Genomic DNA, 17,403 nt, shown 5'->3' on the forward strand with positions numbered 1-17,403 from the left:
TTTTTTTCACTACCTCCCCATCCCACTCCAATATTAGTTATGCTTATGTGTATAGAAAGAAATGACATGCACTAAACAAGGCTAATCAAAGGACTGACTGTTAGATTGTTTTCCTACTATTTCTAAACTCGTGTTCTGTAAATCATTTTATCTTACTCAATATAACTTCATTAGGTATGGTGAAAAGATAATAGTAGTAAATAGTTTACTGGCTTATAAAAGTTATTATTACCTTTCTTTCATCTAGGGTTCTATATTCATCATAAAGTCCTAGAATATAAATACTTAGCTTAGTAAATGATGATCCAGTGGAAGAAAAATGTGTCTTATCATTTAAACTTATGCAGAACTTGTTTGTTCCAGAAAATCCATAAAATTATTATGAGTTATTTATGCTATAAAATGATCAATATTTATGTTGCTTTTCTAATGTAAAGTATGTTAAAGCAATGTGTAATGAAATACAAATGGGTTGGAATCAATATGTTCTAAAGTCAGAATGGGAGGATTAAAATGGGAAATGGGAAAGGAAGTGAGTAGAGTGGCCATATCAAAGGAGGTTAGGTGATAGAAGGCCTTTTATACCCTTCTGAGGAGGCTGGATTCTATTGAAGAAAATAAGGAGCTATTTTTAGGAGCTGAGGCAGAGAACTAGTATAATTAAATTTGCATTTTATTTAGAAAATCTGTTGATCTAGATAGAGGTTTGTAAGATTACAGAAAGAGATATTTAACTAAGGTGATACAATAATAACAGGAGAATTGAATAGATTTGAGAGATACTTAGAAGATGGAATCAGTAGGTCTTAGTTTCTGATTAGCTACAGGAAATGTAATTTCCTGGTTTGAATGACTTAGAAGAGAGCTTGGTTTGGGGAATGGTAAATAATGAATTTGGTTGCTGGTGTTATATTTAAATTGTCTCTGAGAGTTCAAAATCTGAATGTCTGTGGGCTCTGCTGCAGAAGCATTGCCTTATTTCTTAAATCCCTGGTATCAGTACTCCCCACCGTTTTTTTTTTTCATGTCTAGATCATGAGATTTGTGAGGGTTACCTTCTCACGTACGACCTTGTATCACTTAAAGCCTGAGAAAATGCTTACTTGCTAGATGTTTCTGCTGCATCCCCAAATCCTTAACTGCTTCAGGTAGAGGGATTGAAGAATTTATTTTGACACATAGTGGATTATTACTGTCTTCAAGCAAAGAAAAACTCTTAGATGTGCTTCTGTCTAGGACAAGGACTTTTTGCTTAGGACTTCAGACAAAGAGAAAAGCTAAGGGCACTGGGTTTCTTACAGTTACTAAATTATTGACAGCATTTAAAGGTACACCTATTGACACAATTTACATGCATGCTGTGACTTGTCAGGTTATTTTGTTTCTTCTGAATGTCAGAGATTCACATGATTCCAACAGAGTAGGGCAGAGTCTGATGTCTTGCTGAGGAAGAATTAGCAGCTTACAATGGCAACCTACCTATTATGTGATTTAGGTATGACAATCATGTGTTGTCCTGGAAGCCTCAACACAGGGAACAGATAACTAACACTTAAATGCAAAGAGTCAAGGTTGCCATAATAAGATAGGCAGCTGTGTAGGTAGAGAGCAGGTTTCCTGGTATTTTATATTCTCATCCTTTTCATTTCAACAAACTGGTAGACGATGATGAGAGCTGATAAGTAAGTACAGGTCATCTTTCTTTTTAGAACTTTCCCAACTCTATGAAGTGAAAGCGAAGAAAATAGAAATGGCTTTTCATAAGATTTTACTATTAGTAGACAGAATGGAAACCATCTGGTTCTAACCTTTATTTTAAAGGTATGGAAACTGGCCAAGAAAAACAAAATGAAGTTCAAGGTAGTTACAAAATTCTAATTAGAATTAGATTCTTTTCATTTATAGAGCAGAACTCCTTCCACTTACCATATTGTTTCTTATGGCCTCTATTTCTTAAATTTGGATAAAAACAATATAGTCAGAAGGACCTTAATAGTTTTTTTAAACAAGAAGCCATGCTCTACCTTAAGAAAGTTCACTGCAATAAATCCTTTGAGAACTCAGGTATTGATTTAGCCTTTCATTTTTAAAAACTAGTTTTCCAGATAACTAAAGATAGACCTTATTAAAAATTTAATATTTTTCTGTCCTGATCATTTTGACATATAAATCTAGATCCCTTTTAATTATAATACAGATTTCGTGCCTTCTTGTTAGATCTAAGACCTTATTCTCTATTGAATACTTATTGGTTTACTAAGCACTTACCCATACATGGCTTTCTTATCAAATATCTCTGATATTTGCACAAATAATTTTATTCTCAAGGTACTAATGAGAGCACAAATACTTAAAAAGTTTGAATGATTTGTCCAAGTGGCAGTGTTAGAACTTAAACTTCTATCTGTCACTTTATGAGAATTTGCTGCTTCTACATGTTGAACACCTCATTTTTCCTATGTTGTAATTCTGTAGTTGAATAGATGATCTAGGACCTACTGAGAGATACAAGGATGTTTACACTAGCTTTTGGTGCTTATAAATATGCTTACATATACTTTTAAAATAAATTTCCTGATTTTTTTTTTTTTTTTTGCCTCTGGTTATTGCTTATTGCTATTATCAGTATACCTGATTAATGTCATGTCTTTCTATAGTCACTATTTCTATTTTTTTATTTAAAATTGCTATGAATAATGAAATGAGCTGAATCGTTTCCCTCAAAATTCATGTTGAATCTGTAACCCCCAGTGCCTCTGAGTGTAATTGTTTTCGAAAATAAAGTCATCAAAGAGGTTAAGTTCAGTGATGTCTTAAGGGTAGACTCTAATCCAGTATGAATTTGTTCTTATAAAAAGAGGAAATTTAGACACATACATTCACACAGAGAAAAGACCATATGCAGAAAAAGGAAAAAGATGGTCATCTATAAGCTAAGGAAAAAAGGCCTCAGAATGAAACCAATCCTGCTGACACCCTGATCTTGGACTTCCCAGACTCCAGAACTGGGAAGATAAATTACTTTTGTTTAACCCATTTTTTATTTAATCAGTCTGTGGTAATTGTTATGAAAGCCCTAGCCAACCAATACAAACTAGTAATATGAAAATTGCTTGTTTTTAGAATTGTTCATGAACCATGAATAAATATATCTTGAAGTGGAGCTTGCCTCTGAGTCAGATTCCTGGGCTTTAGTGCATAAACATTGTAATATTAATTTTAGCTTGCAGCAACACCATTGGTTTATTTTGTGACTCTGGGTTATGTTCCAAATGGGAAGAATTACAAGCTAGGTGAGTATAGGTAGGCTAGGTCAGAGTTCCAAACAACAGGAATTATAAAATGTACACCAAGTGGCCTTCAAATACAGTTTTGTTTGGTTTTTACTTAATTAGAATTTGTTCTGATATGCCCTCTTAGTGCGTTTAAAATGTAATTTAATTTTTCAAACCTCAATCTACCCATACTGTTTTAAGAACATACCAGCTATAAATATCATAGCATGTGCATATATGTCATTTTTTTATTTCCTTCTCCTGAGCTTCACAGATACTTATAGCCACCATACTCTTACTGTTCATAATGCCTGAGGTTCCAAACTCATGTTGACATGCAATCTGTAGAAGTTCAGAAATGCTGACTGAAGTTCACTTGCAAATGAGCTTGCTTTCCCTTTCCTCTCCAGTATTGATTTAGTATTTTAGATGGAAATCAGAAGCCTGTATGCAGCAAGGGAAGAACAAATGCAGTAAGTGTATTTCTGTAGTAGTAACATAGACCATTAAATAGACCCTAGCAGACAGGAAAACTCATATGGATTTCAAAAATAGCACCCATCTGTCTGAAAGCTGGTAAATAATGAATTTTTGGTCTTGGAATATAGCCCTGGAAGCAAAATCTGACTTAGGTTCTGGAAAAGCTATAGAGTAGCTCTTCAAAGAATTACAAAAACATGTACCTTTTGCATTCCAAGAATAATAACCAGGCACAGGAGAACACTCAGTGCCAAGTTTCACATTTAAATCAAGCAGCACACACAGAGTTGAGAGTTGAACTTTGGCCCTTCCCCAGTTGAGTGCTGTTAAAACATAACTCTTAGGTTCAAAGGTCAGCACTTACAAAGGTGTCTTGACAAGACACCTCAGGCATAGACACATCTATTTAAGACACCAAAATGAAGCATAAATAATTAAAAATATAGTTCAAACTTTATATTTCTATGTATATAGAGAGATACTGATACAGATGTATACACACTTATGGAGCTTAAAAATCAAGAGCAAAACTCTCAGAAAACACATTGACTGGGTTTGACTGAGTTAAAGGCATTATTTGGGGGAAATAGATAACCCTGTGATGGTTTATCAGAAATGAAATGCCATCATATTTCTATTCCTGGCAATTAAAAAAAGAAAAAACATTACATTTTATATCTGTTTTGAAAAGGACATGTGGTAAAAAACAGTGTTCACAATATGGTTCCAAGTCATTTGCAAATCCAAACTTCCTTCAATTTTGTTATCTCTCACCTTCATATACAGAAATAGGAAGTACCACATCTATTTTATGAAGAGTAAAGTTTGCTGGAGATAAAATATCAGAATTTGCATGTTATGCCTAATGATTCAAAGCTTCTTGTTGTGGCAAACATCCAGATAAAAATTCTTTGGCTATTTACCATGCTATTAAAAAGTAGAATAAAGTGTAATTTTCTAATGAAATAACCTGTGAGGTGTGGAGGACACCTTTAAGGGCAAATTCACGCACAAAAAAATTTCTTATGTCTCTTATGCAGTAAGAAAGTATGTGAGAAGTTATGGCAAAGCAGAACATAATAAAATGCAGTTCTTGCTTTTATAAACTTCATAGTTATTAAAATTCCTACAGGAACATAGATAATATAAAATGAATTATGATCAGGTTAGAAATGTAAATGTAAATGGCATTTAGGTATTATGGTTTGAATACCTAAATTCCCCCATCACTGGCATTTTAGCTCATCGGGACTTTGTATGGCTTGGTTAAAACTCTGCAAAATTCTTTACCCAATTTATCAGCTGAGAGAAATATAGACCACATTTATTTTTTTCACTACAATATCTTTAGTACCTGCAAAGGAGAGGTCAAGGTGCTAGTACAGGAGAAGTCCACAATAAATATCATTGAGATGAATGGAAATAGATTCTGGGATGCAAAATGTAGAACTGAATAATTAATATAGTTAGATTGAGAAGGGTTAAGAAAATAGGTCAGCTCATAAGATGCTTTCTCTATTGGGAGTCAATTCTCCACAGATCTCTCACATTTTTGTATATTTTGGAAGTAGAGGCACTACTGCCTTTGTCCTGGACTATCTCTTCAAGAACATTAGTATAGCAGTCAAGAGAGACATAGTATTTCCCTCCACAGCAAAGGGCAAATGTACTTACTGCCCATTATAAAAGATTTTGGTTTCCTTAAACTCAGGGTTGCTCTGTAGTATGACTCACTGCATGTGTTGGTGTCACCTGGACCTCTGCTTACTGCCCTATGGGAATTCATGCTTAAAGAATGGGCACAAAAATGATGGTATTCTCCATACTCCCATTGTTATGAATAACAAACTAACCTTAATCTGACTAGGGAATGTTGTGTCTTTGGCCAGCATCTATAAAATGGAGGCAGATTACTTCATTAATTTGCAAGTAAAAAAAAATTTAAAACTCTTTACAGTTTTGACAGTTTCATATGCCAAACAGATACTGATTTGAAGTTTCCAATTCAAATAATAAAAAGAGTTCCACTTCCTTTTAGAACATAATGTCGTTTCCAGTCTGATAACAGAAAAAAACTAAATAAACTGTCGTATCATAACTGTCCTTGAGCAAGGTAACAGGCCTGAAATCTAAGGAGAAACATGCTCTAAAAAAGAGAAAGAATACGGACATTGGTTGAAATAAGAATGACTGAAAATTTTCCAAAAATACAAAAAGATATCAAATCACAAATTCAAAATCTCAGAGAACCCCAAGAAAAACAATCACCAAGCACCACAGATATACCTAAACATACCAGATGTGAATTTCTGAAGACCAAAGATGAACGACAAATCCAAAGAAACTCAGAAAAAAAGGACACATTATGGAGGAATAAAGATCCGTATTATCACAAACTTCTTATCAGAAACATGCAAACAAGAAAACAGTAAAGAGAAATCTTAAAAACTTGAAAGAAAAAAATTGTCAGTCTAGAATTCTTTACCTAGTGAAAATATCTTTCAAAAATGAAGACCAAAAAAAAAAAAAAGAAGACTTTTTCAGGCAAACAAAAACTGAGAGAATTCATTTTTAACAAACCTGAATTATAAAAAGTGTTAAAGAATATTATTCAAGCAGAATATGATAGGAGATAAAAATTTGGGTCTAAATAAAGAAGTGAACATTTCCAGGAATGTTTAAAATACGGGTTAATATAAAACACTTTTTTTTTTCTTATTTCTCATTGCTCTAAAAGGTGTTACTGTCTAAATGAAAAATAGTAGTAATCTACTGTGGGTTTATACCATAAAAATACAAAATGTATGGCAATAATAGAATAAAAGATGAGAGAGAGCAGCTGGTATTACATTGCTATAAAAATTTACACCATACTTAAAGCAGTGTAATATTATTTGAGGGTAAACTGTAATTGACTAAATATGTGTATTGTAAATGCTTGGGCAACCATTTTTTTTTAAAGATCTATAAATAGGAAGCCAAAAGTGAGAATAAAACTGAATTATAAGAATAATTCATTCAAAAGCAGGTTAAAAAAAGAAGAGAAAGGTACAAAGAATAGATAAGATCATTAAATCAATGTAGTAGATTTAAACCTATTCATACTGGTAGTCACATTAAATATAAAAGGTCTACACATAGTGATTAAAAGATAGAAATTGTCAGATTAGATAAAAAAAGTGAGACCTGACTACATGCTGCCAACAAAACTCACTTTAAATATAAAGACAAAAATATAAGTTAAATGTGAAAGATGATAAAATATATATCATTATAACACTAACCAAAAGAAAGCTAAAATGGTTGTATTGATATCAGACAAAGCAGATTTCTGAGCAAAGAATATTACTGGAATAAAGGTTATTTCTTATTGATAAATAGTTCGATTAATTAAGAACACATAATAATCCCATATACCTAGTAAATGTTTTTTTAAATATATGAATAAAAAACTGGTAGAACTGCAAGAGGAAAAAGACAAATATACAATTATAGTTGGAGACTTCAATTGTTCTCTCTCAGTAACTGATTGTAACAAGTAGGAAGAAATTCAGTAAAGATCTAGAAGATCTCAACAACACTATTAACCAAATTAGCCTAATCGATATCTATAGCACATTTTATGCAACAACAGCAGAATATACATTCTTTTTAAGCTTATATAATATAAACCAGGGCTCATATTCTGGGCCATAAAACATTTAAAGGAATTGTAAACAAACAAATATGTTTTCTGACCACAATGGAATTAAAATAGAAATTAAAAATAGAAAACCCCCCAATTATTTGGAAGTTAAACAACACTACTCCAAAGATGATGGGTCAATAAAGAATTTATAAGGGAAAATAGAAAATATTTTTAATTAAGTGAGCATATGGCACAATATTTCAAAATGTAGGAAATGCAGCTAAAGCAATGCTTAGAGAAAAATTGTAGCATAAAATACTCATATTAGAATAGAAGAAATGTATTAAATCAATGATCTAAGCTTCCACCAAAAACAATGAAGACAGAATATTTTAAGGTGTTTTAATTTTTAATTTTTAAAAGTCTTTACTGAGGTATAGTGTGCCAATTTTAAGTATACAGCTCAATAATTTTTTACATGAGTATTCAGCCAGATAAACACTGCCAAGATCAAAAGATTAAACATTTCCAACTCTCTACTCCTTACTAGTCAAAGACATCCCCAATACTTAAATACACAGAAAGGTAATCAGTATAAAGTCAGAACATTTATAAATAAATTTTAAAAGATTTATACACTCATCTACCATGTAGCTACATTCTCCATTGTTATTAAGTATTACTAAAATATTTTCTTCAAAGTAAACACACTGCTTAAAACCATATGGAGTCATTTGTCTTTGATAATTTAGATTCAGCCACCAAAATATGTATTATTTCAAGAAACATCCACATTTTGGTAATGATATTTGGCCTAAGAAATTGTGGAGCTAGCTGAATCTGGGTTCAAACAATATCCCTGACACTTAAGTACTAGGTCACTTACCTGAACCTTCCACCTTCCACCTGCCTTGTTAGGGTTGCTATGAAGATAGAATGAGATAACATAGCAAGCTGTTAGTAGAGGGCTTTATAAATAGAGCTGTTACTAGTATTCATATGAACACTATTTTTATAGAGTTATTGATCCAACAGTGCTAGTCTCATTGCCTCTCCAACTAGTAGATAAAGTGCTAAGTCATTAACTTACTGATAAGTGTGTAAGGGTATGCTAAAGTCAAGGCGCTGGTGCTAGAAATCTAGTAGTTGAACAGGCTGAGTAATAAGGCCTTTAAAGCAGAGGCTGATCCATTTCTGTCCAAGTTCTTCAGTCTGTGGATCAAAATTCCTTCACATGGCCCTAGGCTCTTTGGAATGACTGTTGAACCTCATTGTAGAACAAATCTCCAAAGCATATCAAGAATGGCCTCTTTTACTCTCCAATAGGCTGTGTCAAGACTGTGGCCCTGATCACCATTGTCAGTATTAAAGTGTTTGTTGAGGAAGGTGTTGTTTCTGTAATGTGTTTGGACAGAAAGCCTAAATTAGCTCAGGCCATCTAAATATTAAAATAAGATTACTTATAATACATCAGAATCTATGTGGTCTGCACTTTAAAATAGATAACAAGGCAAGTTAAATTTCTAATAAAATCTGTATAAAACCAAAACAAAGTTTCCAGATGAGGAAAGAGCAGGGAGTTTCAAAAGATTGTTTCTAAAATGCTTTATGTATTATTCATGGTGAAACTTGCTCTCACTGGATCTTACTTTCTCCTAAGCTCACTTTAAATGTTCCTATCGAAAAGAAATCAGTTGCAAATTGTGGATAGAGCAGGAAAGTTCATAGTCAATCCTAAGTTAGCAGTCTAGATAATACATGTTGTAGATATTATAAGGAAGAAAAAGAACTCTAAATTGAAAAGAGACATACTTCAAATTTCAAGACCGGAGTTGAACTTTTAAGATGAGAAGGCAGAGAGAAATAAGATGAATATTCAGAAGCAAGTAGCAGTTTTAACTAAGGCAAAAAAATGAGAATGAACTTGTCTAGAATGAATTTATGTCAACTCTTCATATATATCCCATAAATTTACATAACTCTCGGGTACTCTGCATGCATTCCAGGTGTCTTTGTATATATTTCATTGATTTACACACATTTCAAGCTCATTTTTTATATTATGTTTATAATACTTTATTTAATTATTTTACGTATATCCAGACTCGTTCCAATAAGGACTTAAAATAGCTAACATATATCGTTTTATTTAATACTCGTAATACTGTACAGAATTATTACTCTCGTGTTTTTACAGATGAAGAAAACAAAGCTCAGAGAGACTAAGTTACTTTTTCTAGGTCACACAGAGCTGGGATTGGAAACTAGATCCGAAGCTAAACTGGGTCTGTGAAAAGCAAGGTATGACCCTTTCTTTCTTTCTTTCTTTCTTTCTTTCTTTCTTTCTTTCTTTCTTTCTTTCTTTCTTTCTTTCTTTCTTTCTTTCTTTCTTCCTTTCTTTCTTCCTTTCTTTCTTCCTTTCTTTCTTCCTTTCTTTCTTCCTTTCTTTCTTCCTTTCTTTCAACTCCTTTCATCTCCCTACCATACTGTGCTTGGAATTGAAACTAAAGTGTAGACAATGTTTTTAAGTGGTGAGAAATAAGAGTGACAATCCAGGATAGTACCTGGTTATGGAGGACCTTGAAAGGCAAGTAAAACAGTTTTCCTGTAAGTGAAAGAAAATAGCAATCATTATAGACCCTCAGTGAGAAGGACATGATGGAAGTATTTTAGAAAAATGGTGGAGATCTCCTGGGAGGCTCTAAGGAAAAAGAGTTGGGAAGCAGATAGGACAATTAGAAAGTTATGTAAAGACTGATATATAATAACACCAAATTCTGATAACAGTGCTTATGATGTGTCAGGACTATTCTATTTTACATGCACCAATTCATTTAATCCTCCAACAAGTCTATGAGATAGATAGCATTATTGCCTCTATTTGACAGATGAAGAAAGGAAATATAAAGAGATGATACAACTTGTTCAAAATTAAATAGAGAGTAGATCTTGAATTCAAACATAAGCAGTCCAGATCTAGAACATTGCTTTTAGCCTCTACCTGCACCACCTAGGCACGGGCTATTAAAGGTCTTGGCCAAAATGAAAATAGTGCAAATATGAGGAGAAAAAAAATCAATAGGAATGGATGATACTTCAAGACTCTAGAGAAGCCAATTGCATTTTCTTTTCTCACTCCAGGACTGCCTACAGAATGAACCCATTTTCTCCTATGATTCCAACTACTACCTGTAATTATCCAAGTCTCAAATCTCCTAACCTTAGCCCCAGGTGCATATTCCCATTTGCTTACTAAACATCTCAAACTGGATGCTCCATCGGCATCAAATTCAAAATGTCCAGGACTGAACTATCATTTTACCTCCAAACTTACTCCCATCACCTTGTTATTGGTCTCATCAAATGGAATTACAGTCACCCAGTGACCCAAAGCAGAGAGCTTCTTCTCAACCACTTCCACTTATAACCAAGTCCTATGGCCTTGATATTCTGTTCTTGCTGTTCATCTCCACATCCATTGCTTTGATCTTGGCATTCCTTATGCTTTGTCCTAATCTATTTAGTCAATTGGTTATTTAGTCATTAAGTATATATTTATTGAGCACTTAACTATGCCAGGCACTCTGCTATGAGTTGGAGATACAGGGAAAGAAAAAAAAAAAAACCAAGGTTCCTGACTTCATGAGGCTTACATTCTAGTGAGGAAACAGGTACTTAACACATTAATATAAAATATTGAGTATATTTATAACTATAATTACAATTATAATTAGTGCTTATAAGAAGTAAAGCCAAATAAGGTGGAGAGGGAAACCAAATGACCAGGAAAAGTCTGCGGCTTGAATAAAGAGAAGAAAAAAACATGTTTCTGACTGGAGGCAAGGCATTACAACCAGAAGGAAAACAATGTAAAAGCCCTGAGGCAGGAGCACGTTAGGTGGGTTCAAAAACCAACAAGAAAGCCAATGTGGACAGAGGTCTGAGTGCGGGAGACAAATTGGAAAGGAAATTGGAAGGAAGCCAGGGACGATGTCATGTACAGCCTTGGCAAGGAATTTGAATCTTATTCTACGGATAAAGGAAAGCCATTGGAATATCTCAAGGAAGTGAATTACATGATCAAATTTAGATAGTGAAGGGGTCACTCTGGTTGCTGAGTGTAAAGTAGACTCTAAGAAGGTCAAGGAAGAACAGGGCAATCAGATGGTTATTTTAACAGTCGAGGCAAAAAGATATCGAGCTTCTGACTAGAGGTAAAAGTTGTAAGAAGTGCTCAGATTCTGGCTCTGTTTTGAAAGTAGAACTAATAGGATTTGTAGATGGATTGGACAGACAGTGTGAGAGAAAGAGCCTAGAATAATTCCCGGTGTGCAATCTGAGCATCTAGGTGAAGCAGGTGCCATTTACAGAGATGAGAATTCAGTGGAATAAATAAAGTAAAAACTAAGAATCCTAAGGTTTGGTGGTGACGAGGACACTGAGAAGTTGGCAAGTGTCCTTTCAGTGGAATATGGGGAAGAAAGCCTGACTGGAGTTGCATAAATAGAGAGCTCAGACATCACTACTTACAGAAAGCTTTGCCTATACCCACACCTCCCATTTCTCCCTTTAACAAACACACAAGGGTATTCACACATTTCACACACTCATACACATATATGTAACACATAACCCCCACAGACACACAAATTAGATTCACACATGTATACACCTCTCTCACACACACACTTCACATATATACATCACATACACACACACCATGCATATACATGCACACAGTCACACTTCACTTAGTATGAATTAGATACCCCACCACTGTGCTACCTGAGCTCCTAAGTGTATCTCTGCTTTATTTCATTATTTGCTGTTAGTTGCACATCATCAAGGTGCCTATAGGGCCCAGCTTCAGGAAGCAGGATTCACATCGACTGGAGTATGGCTCATGTCATTATATTCAAGCTGTGCAGGGTGCTGCCTCAACATGAGCATCTACAACTTCAGGAGAGAGATTGTATTCATTCATCTTTACACGCTCATCACCTGGTCAATGCAGGAAACTAAGAGATAATTTGTACATAATCAAATGTTAAAAATTTTATGAGACAAGTTTGCCACAGTCCATATTTCTCCCTCTATCTTCGATATCCTCTAAATATGGATCCCAAAATATAAACAATAGTATTATAAAATTCAACAACAACAAAAATACTCACAAGACCATTGTTTTTGCATATTACTCTATTGTAGACATGGTGCTACATGCTTTCATATACTTTATCAGTTGACCTTACAAGTTGGAGTGGTACCTGAGGATCAATAAGATCTCAGGAATTCAGTTATGATATTCAACCCAACCTGACCAGAGAAGACAAGTAATAGAGTAAAACATTGACCAGTGCTCAATGTGGGTGCATTCAAACATATTCACTACAAAATAAGTATTAGTAAACTAACTTCCACTTTTGAATAATAAAAAGTGTAATAAGGGTGTGCATTTTTGGTCACTGAAATTATTTACGCACTGCAAGAAAGATATAAAAGAGACAACAAGCATGTACACTCCAGCAAAGACAGGTTCATGGGCACCCATAACTCATGCAACTATGTGATAAACAGCTCTTCTCAGTAATCTTCTGAAACTTCAATATACATATATATCCTCAAAGGCTTTTGTTAGAATTCAGATTTTCATTCAGTAGGTCTGAGTAGAGCCTGAGATTCTGCATTGTTAACAAAATCCAAGGTGATGCTAATGATTCTGGTCCCAGGCCACATAAGTAACCTGGAGTAAGTAGCAAGATTAATGTGAAAGAGTCTAAGTAAAGTAACTTCTTAGCTCCCAGGCTAAATGAAATTGCCATGTTTCATTACACACAGAATCTATTTCAACAAACCTGTGTTAGTTTTTACATGTGGTATCACTTTACAGTTGCTAGTGTGGAGCAGGGGAGGTGTGTGTGTGAAGGGCAGATTTCGTGGAGTTAGCTCAAATGAGGCAAAAAGGTTTCCTCTAAGTAAGCATGCTCGGTAGGAAAAAAGTGGACTGCGATTCCTCCAGAATCAGAGTTACTGCCTTTGGAAAAGGTGTTTCTGGCCAGAATTGGGCATAATCACATTTCACGCCTAATACTATAAGCATTTTTTTTTTTTTTTAATGAGAGAACTTGGCAATGTAGGCAGCCTCACTAGTGAAATTTCCAAAGGTCCTTGGCTTCAGCCAAGCTGAAGTGTGCTCTGATGTGGTTACATGCCCTGCTAAATTAAAATAGAATTGTATGAGGGATAAATAGAGATACAATGAGGCAAAAACATAAGGCAAAGAAAGAACATGAACTCGTCAAAATTTTTTTTAAAAGAATAGCAAGTGGAAACTATTAATCGGTGATGGCAGAATATTTAGGCCAAGTGGCAGTAGTGGTTGAGAAAGAAATGGAGGGAAATAATGACAGTAATTATGTAACACAGGGATATTAAGAATTACCTCACTGAATTGCTCTGGAAATCAAACTTGATGACATTTTTGAAAATACATTGAACATTTTAAATAACTAGACAGATGTTTAGAGTTATTATAAGAGCATCATCATTTATAAAATTCTTTGATACACTCTGTATTCTTTAAAAGGGAACAGAAAGGCATAAAGCATGATCATAAGACATGCAATTAGAGGACCTGGGTTGACTTTCCTCTGTTATCTTTTTAGAGCCCACGTTTCTTTATATGTAAAATGAGAATATGATATTAATAATGTAAAATACACATTTTAAGTAATTGTGTAAAACCCTTACAACAAGCTTAAGTGGAAAGGGTAAGCATCTAGTAATGTGCTTGGCTGAAAGCAAGAATTCCTGACTAACAAAGGCCTAAATAAATTGTGGTGCATGGTGCTTCCTTTCCATAACAGGAAATCAGGAGGTTAGCTTTTGCTGGAGTCAACTCAGAAGCTCAGTAAGGTCTTGCTGGGTTCAAACTCTTTCTGTCTTTCATTCAGCTATCCTGAGCACATTGGATATTTCATTCTGCTTATCACTTCATAGTTTCAACCTGATTGCCACGCTTCAGATATCGCAGTTGCATACAAGGAAGCAAAAGGGAGAAACGGGGATGAGCAGCAACAGCAGCGATGTCTGTGCCATTTTATCAGAAAGAACACGTGTTTCAAAATTTTCCACTGCACCTCAGCAGACATGTATTTACATCTCATTGGTACTTACATCTCTACTTACATCTACTTGCTACATGATACAGCCACCTCTAACTGCAAGGCTAGCTGGAAAATTCATATTTAACTTTGAAAGACTACAGTAGAGATAGGCAAGGAAAAGAAGAGAATGAGAGTGAGTGTAAGTCAGTCCTGTCTGCTGCAGAAGGAACAAAATTATCAGCATTGTATTTTGAGTGAATGCTCAATGGTATTAAATGACTCACTTAAATTTGCTGAGAAAAGATAGAAATAGAACCTGGCTTTTGGGACCAGTCGAAGATATCACATGGCCTGCTTCAAAACATGGTTATCTCACATGGATATAAAAAGAAAAGAAAAAAAACAATGTTGTTTCCTTGTGATGAGAACTGTTAAGATCTATTCTCTTAGTAACTTTCAAATACACTACACAGCAGAGTTAACAATAGTAACTCTTATATTATGTTCTTGGAATTACTTATCTTATAACTGGAAGTTTGTACCTTTTCACTACCTTTATCTAATTCTCCCTTTCCCCACCTCCAGCCTCTGGCAACTAAAAATCTGATTTCTTTTTCTCTGACTTAATTCACTTAGCATAATGACCTCAAATTCAATCCATGTTGTCACAAATAGCAGGAATTTCTTTTAATGGCTCAATAACATTCCATTGCATACACACACACACACACACACACACATAACATTTTTATTCATTCATCAATAAACACTTAGGTTGTTTTTGTGTCTTTGCTATTGTAATAATGTTCCTATAAATATGAGGATCCAGATACCTCATCAACATATTGTTTTCAGTTTCCTCAGATATATTGCCAGAGGTGGAACTGCTAGATCATATGGTAGTTCTATATTTAATTTTTTGAGGATCCTCCTGTTTTCCATAGTGGCTATACCAAATTAAAATCTCACCAACAGTACACAGAAATTCCCTTTTCTTTATATTCTCACAAATATTTATTTCTTACTATTTTTATTATAGCCATTTTAACAGGCACAAGGTGATATCTCATTTTGGTTTTGATTTGCATTTCCTTTATGATTAGCGATATTGAGCATGCATTATGACTTTCTAAATACCCCTTGTATATAGTTAATTTTAAATATCCTGATCTTTAATATCGGACTCCTTGAGGGGAAAAGAGAGAAATGAAGGAAAAAGGGGAAAAAAGGATATCAGCCCTTTAAATCCCCTGACAGTCATTTCAGCTAGAGGGAGAAGAGCCTGTAAGAGTGGGGGAAGGTACAACAACAATGGCTACCCAACTCTGCCTGTACCTGTGAGATAAGAAGCAGCAATCAGAGCAAAGATCCCTGATATTTATAGAACAAGGTCCTTTTTTGCCCACTGTGATGTTTCATTTTGTGTGCCAACTTGACTGGACTAAGGGATGCCCAGATAATTGAATTATACCATTAGCTTTCCTGATGTTTTAGCTTATAGGCAGTAGATTGTGGGACTTACCAGCCTCCTTAACTACATGAGCCAATTCCTATGATAAATCTCCTCTTATTATATCTATATATATCTTATTGATTCCATTTCTCTGGAGAACACTGAGTAGTATATTCACCCTGGCTTCCACAAGCTGTGTGCAAGCTACTCCTAGAACACAAGCACAGTTACCTGCCATAAGCCTGGGGGCGTGAAGGAGGGCTAGTGGCTACTGTGCTAAGAGCTGAAATTGATGAAAATTAGTCACGATTTAGCATCTAAATCTTTCCCTGGAAGTTGCAAGCCTTCAATGAACTCCACAATTCCAAAATAGTTACATCAGGCAGATTCTGCCAGTACAATTGCCTAGATAGGGAGAGAAATTTCTCATATTTCCTACTCTGTCAACTTCTCAGAATCCCAGGAGTAATAATTCTTGTAACTATGAAGCCCAAATCTCCATTTCAAGCCTTCACCATTCCCACACATCTTTCCGAGAAGCAATAGCCCTACTTTTTAGAAAAAAGGGACTGAGAGACAAACTGAACTGAGATCAGCCAACCAGAGAAAACATTCGAAACCTTTCCTTAAAACGTCTGATTTTTCTTCTCATTAATAAAAATTTGTATATTCTTCAAGTGACAACTGTAGTTTAAGTTAATCACTGGAATTTAAGAGCCTAGCCCTGAGATAAAATGTCTACACATGCAAAACATAAATTAAAATAAAATAAGGAAATGTGTTGATATATTTTATCAAATGTCAAACCATTCCAAAGACTAGTCTTCATAGCATTCACTTAAAAACTAATCACTATAATACAAACGTTTTGATCCAGTTGGATGTATTAAGTACAGATAGTGGGTATGAACCTTGTTACAGAAAATAAACTCAAGTTGCCAATAGTAATTATTAAAATATGTTCCTGTCCACCGCAATATTCAATTTGATCTTCTCTTTAAATATCAAACTTGGGACTGCTGTATAAAATAGAACAATTTAGATTATATCATTTTTTTTTCAAAAATGAATCTGTTGTATGAAAACTCATATCTACTGTTTCCTATCGTGCTCTGACAGTCAAAGCACTGTAAGTCTCCTAGGATACAGTCACTCAGTCTCTCTGTTAATGTTCTATCTTCCTTACTTCCCCCAATACTGAGTTGCTTGAACATCTGTCATTGCTATGAATTAATCTCTTGGTTTTTTTTTTTTTGTAGTTTATATTTGGTAATAAAATTTTATAAATTCTCTTAATCTTAAGTTATTCAAGGGCAAGAACTATGACTTCCACTTCCTGTATAAATGTCTCAGCATTACCAAATAACAATCAACATTGATGGTGCTGACCAAATTGCTCATCTGAGGATAAAATAATATACCAGTTTACTGTGTCTATGAAAATAATAATTATTTCAGCTT

Source organism: Rousettus aegyptiacus, unplaced genomic scaffold (assembly GCF_014176215.1).
Source record: "Rousettus aegyptiacus isolate mRouAeg1 unplaced genomic scaffold, mRouAeg1.p scaffold_m13_p_1, whole genome shotgun sequence".
NCBI lineage: Eukaryota > Metazoa > Chordata > Mammalia > Chiroptera > Pteropodidae > Rousettus > Rousettus aegyptiacus.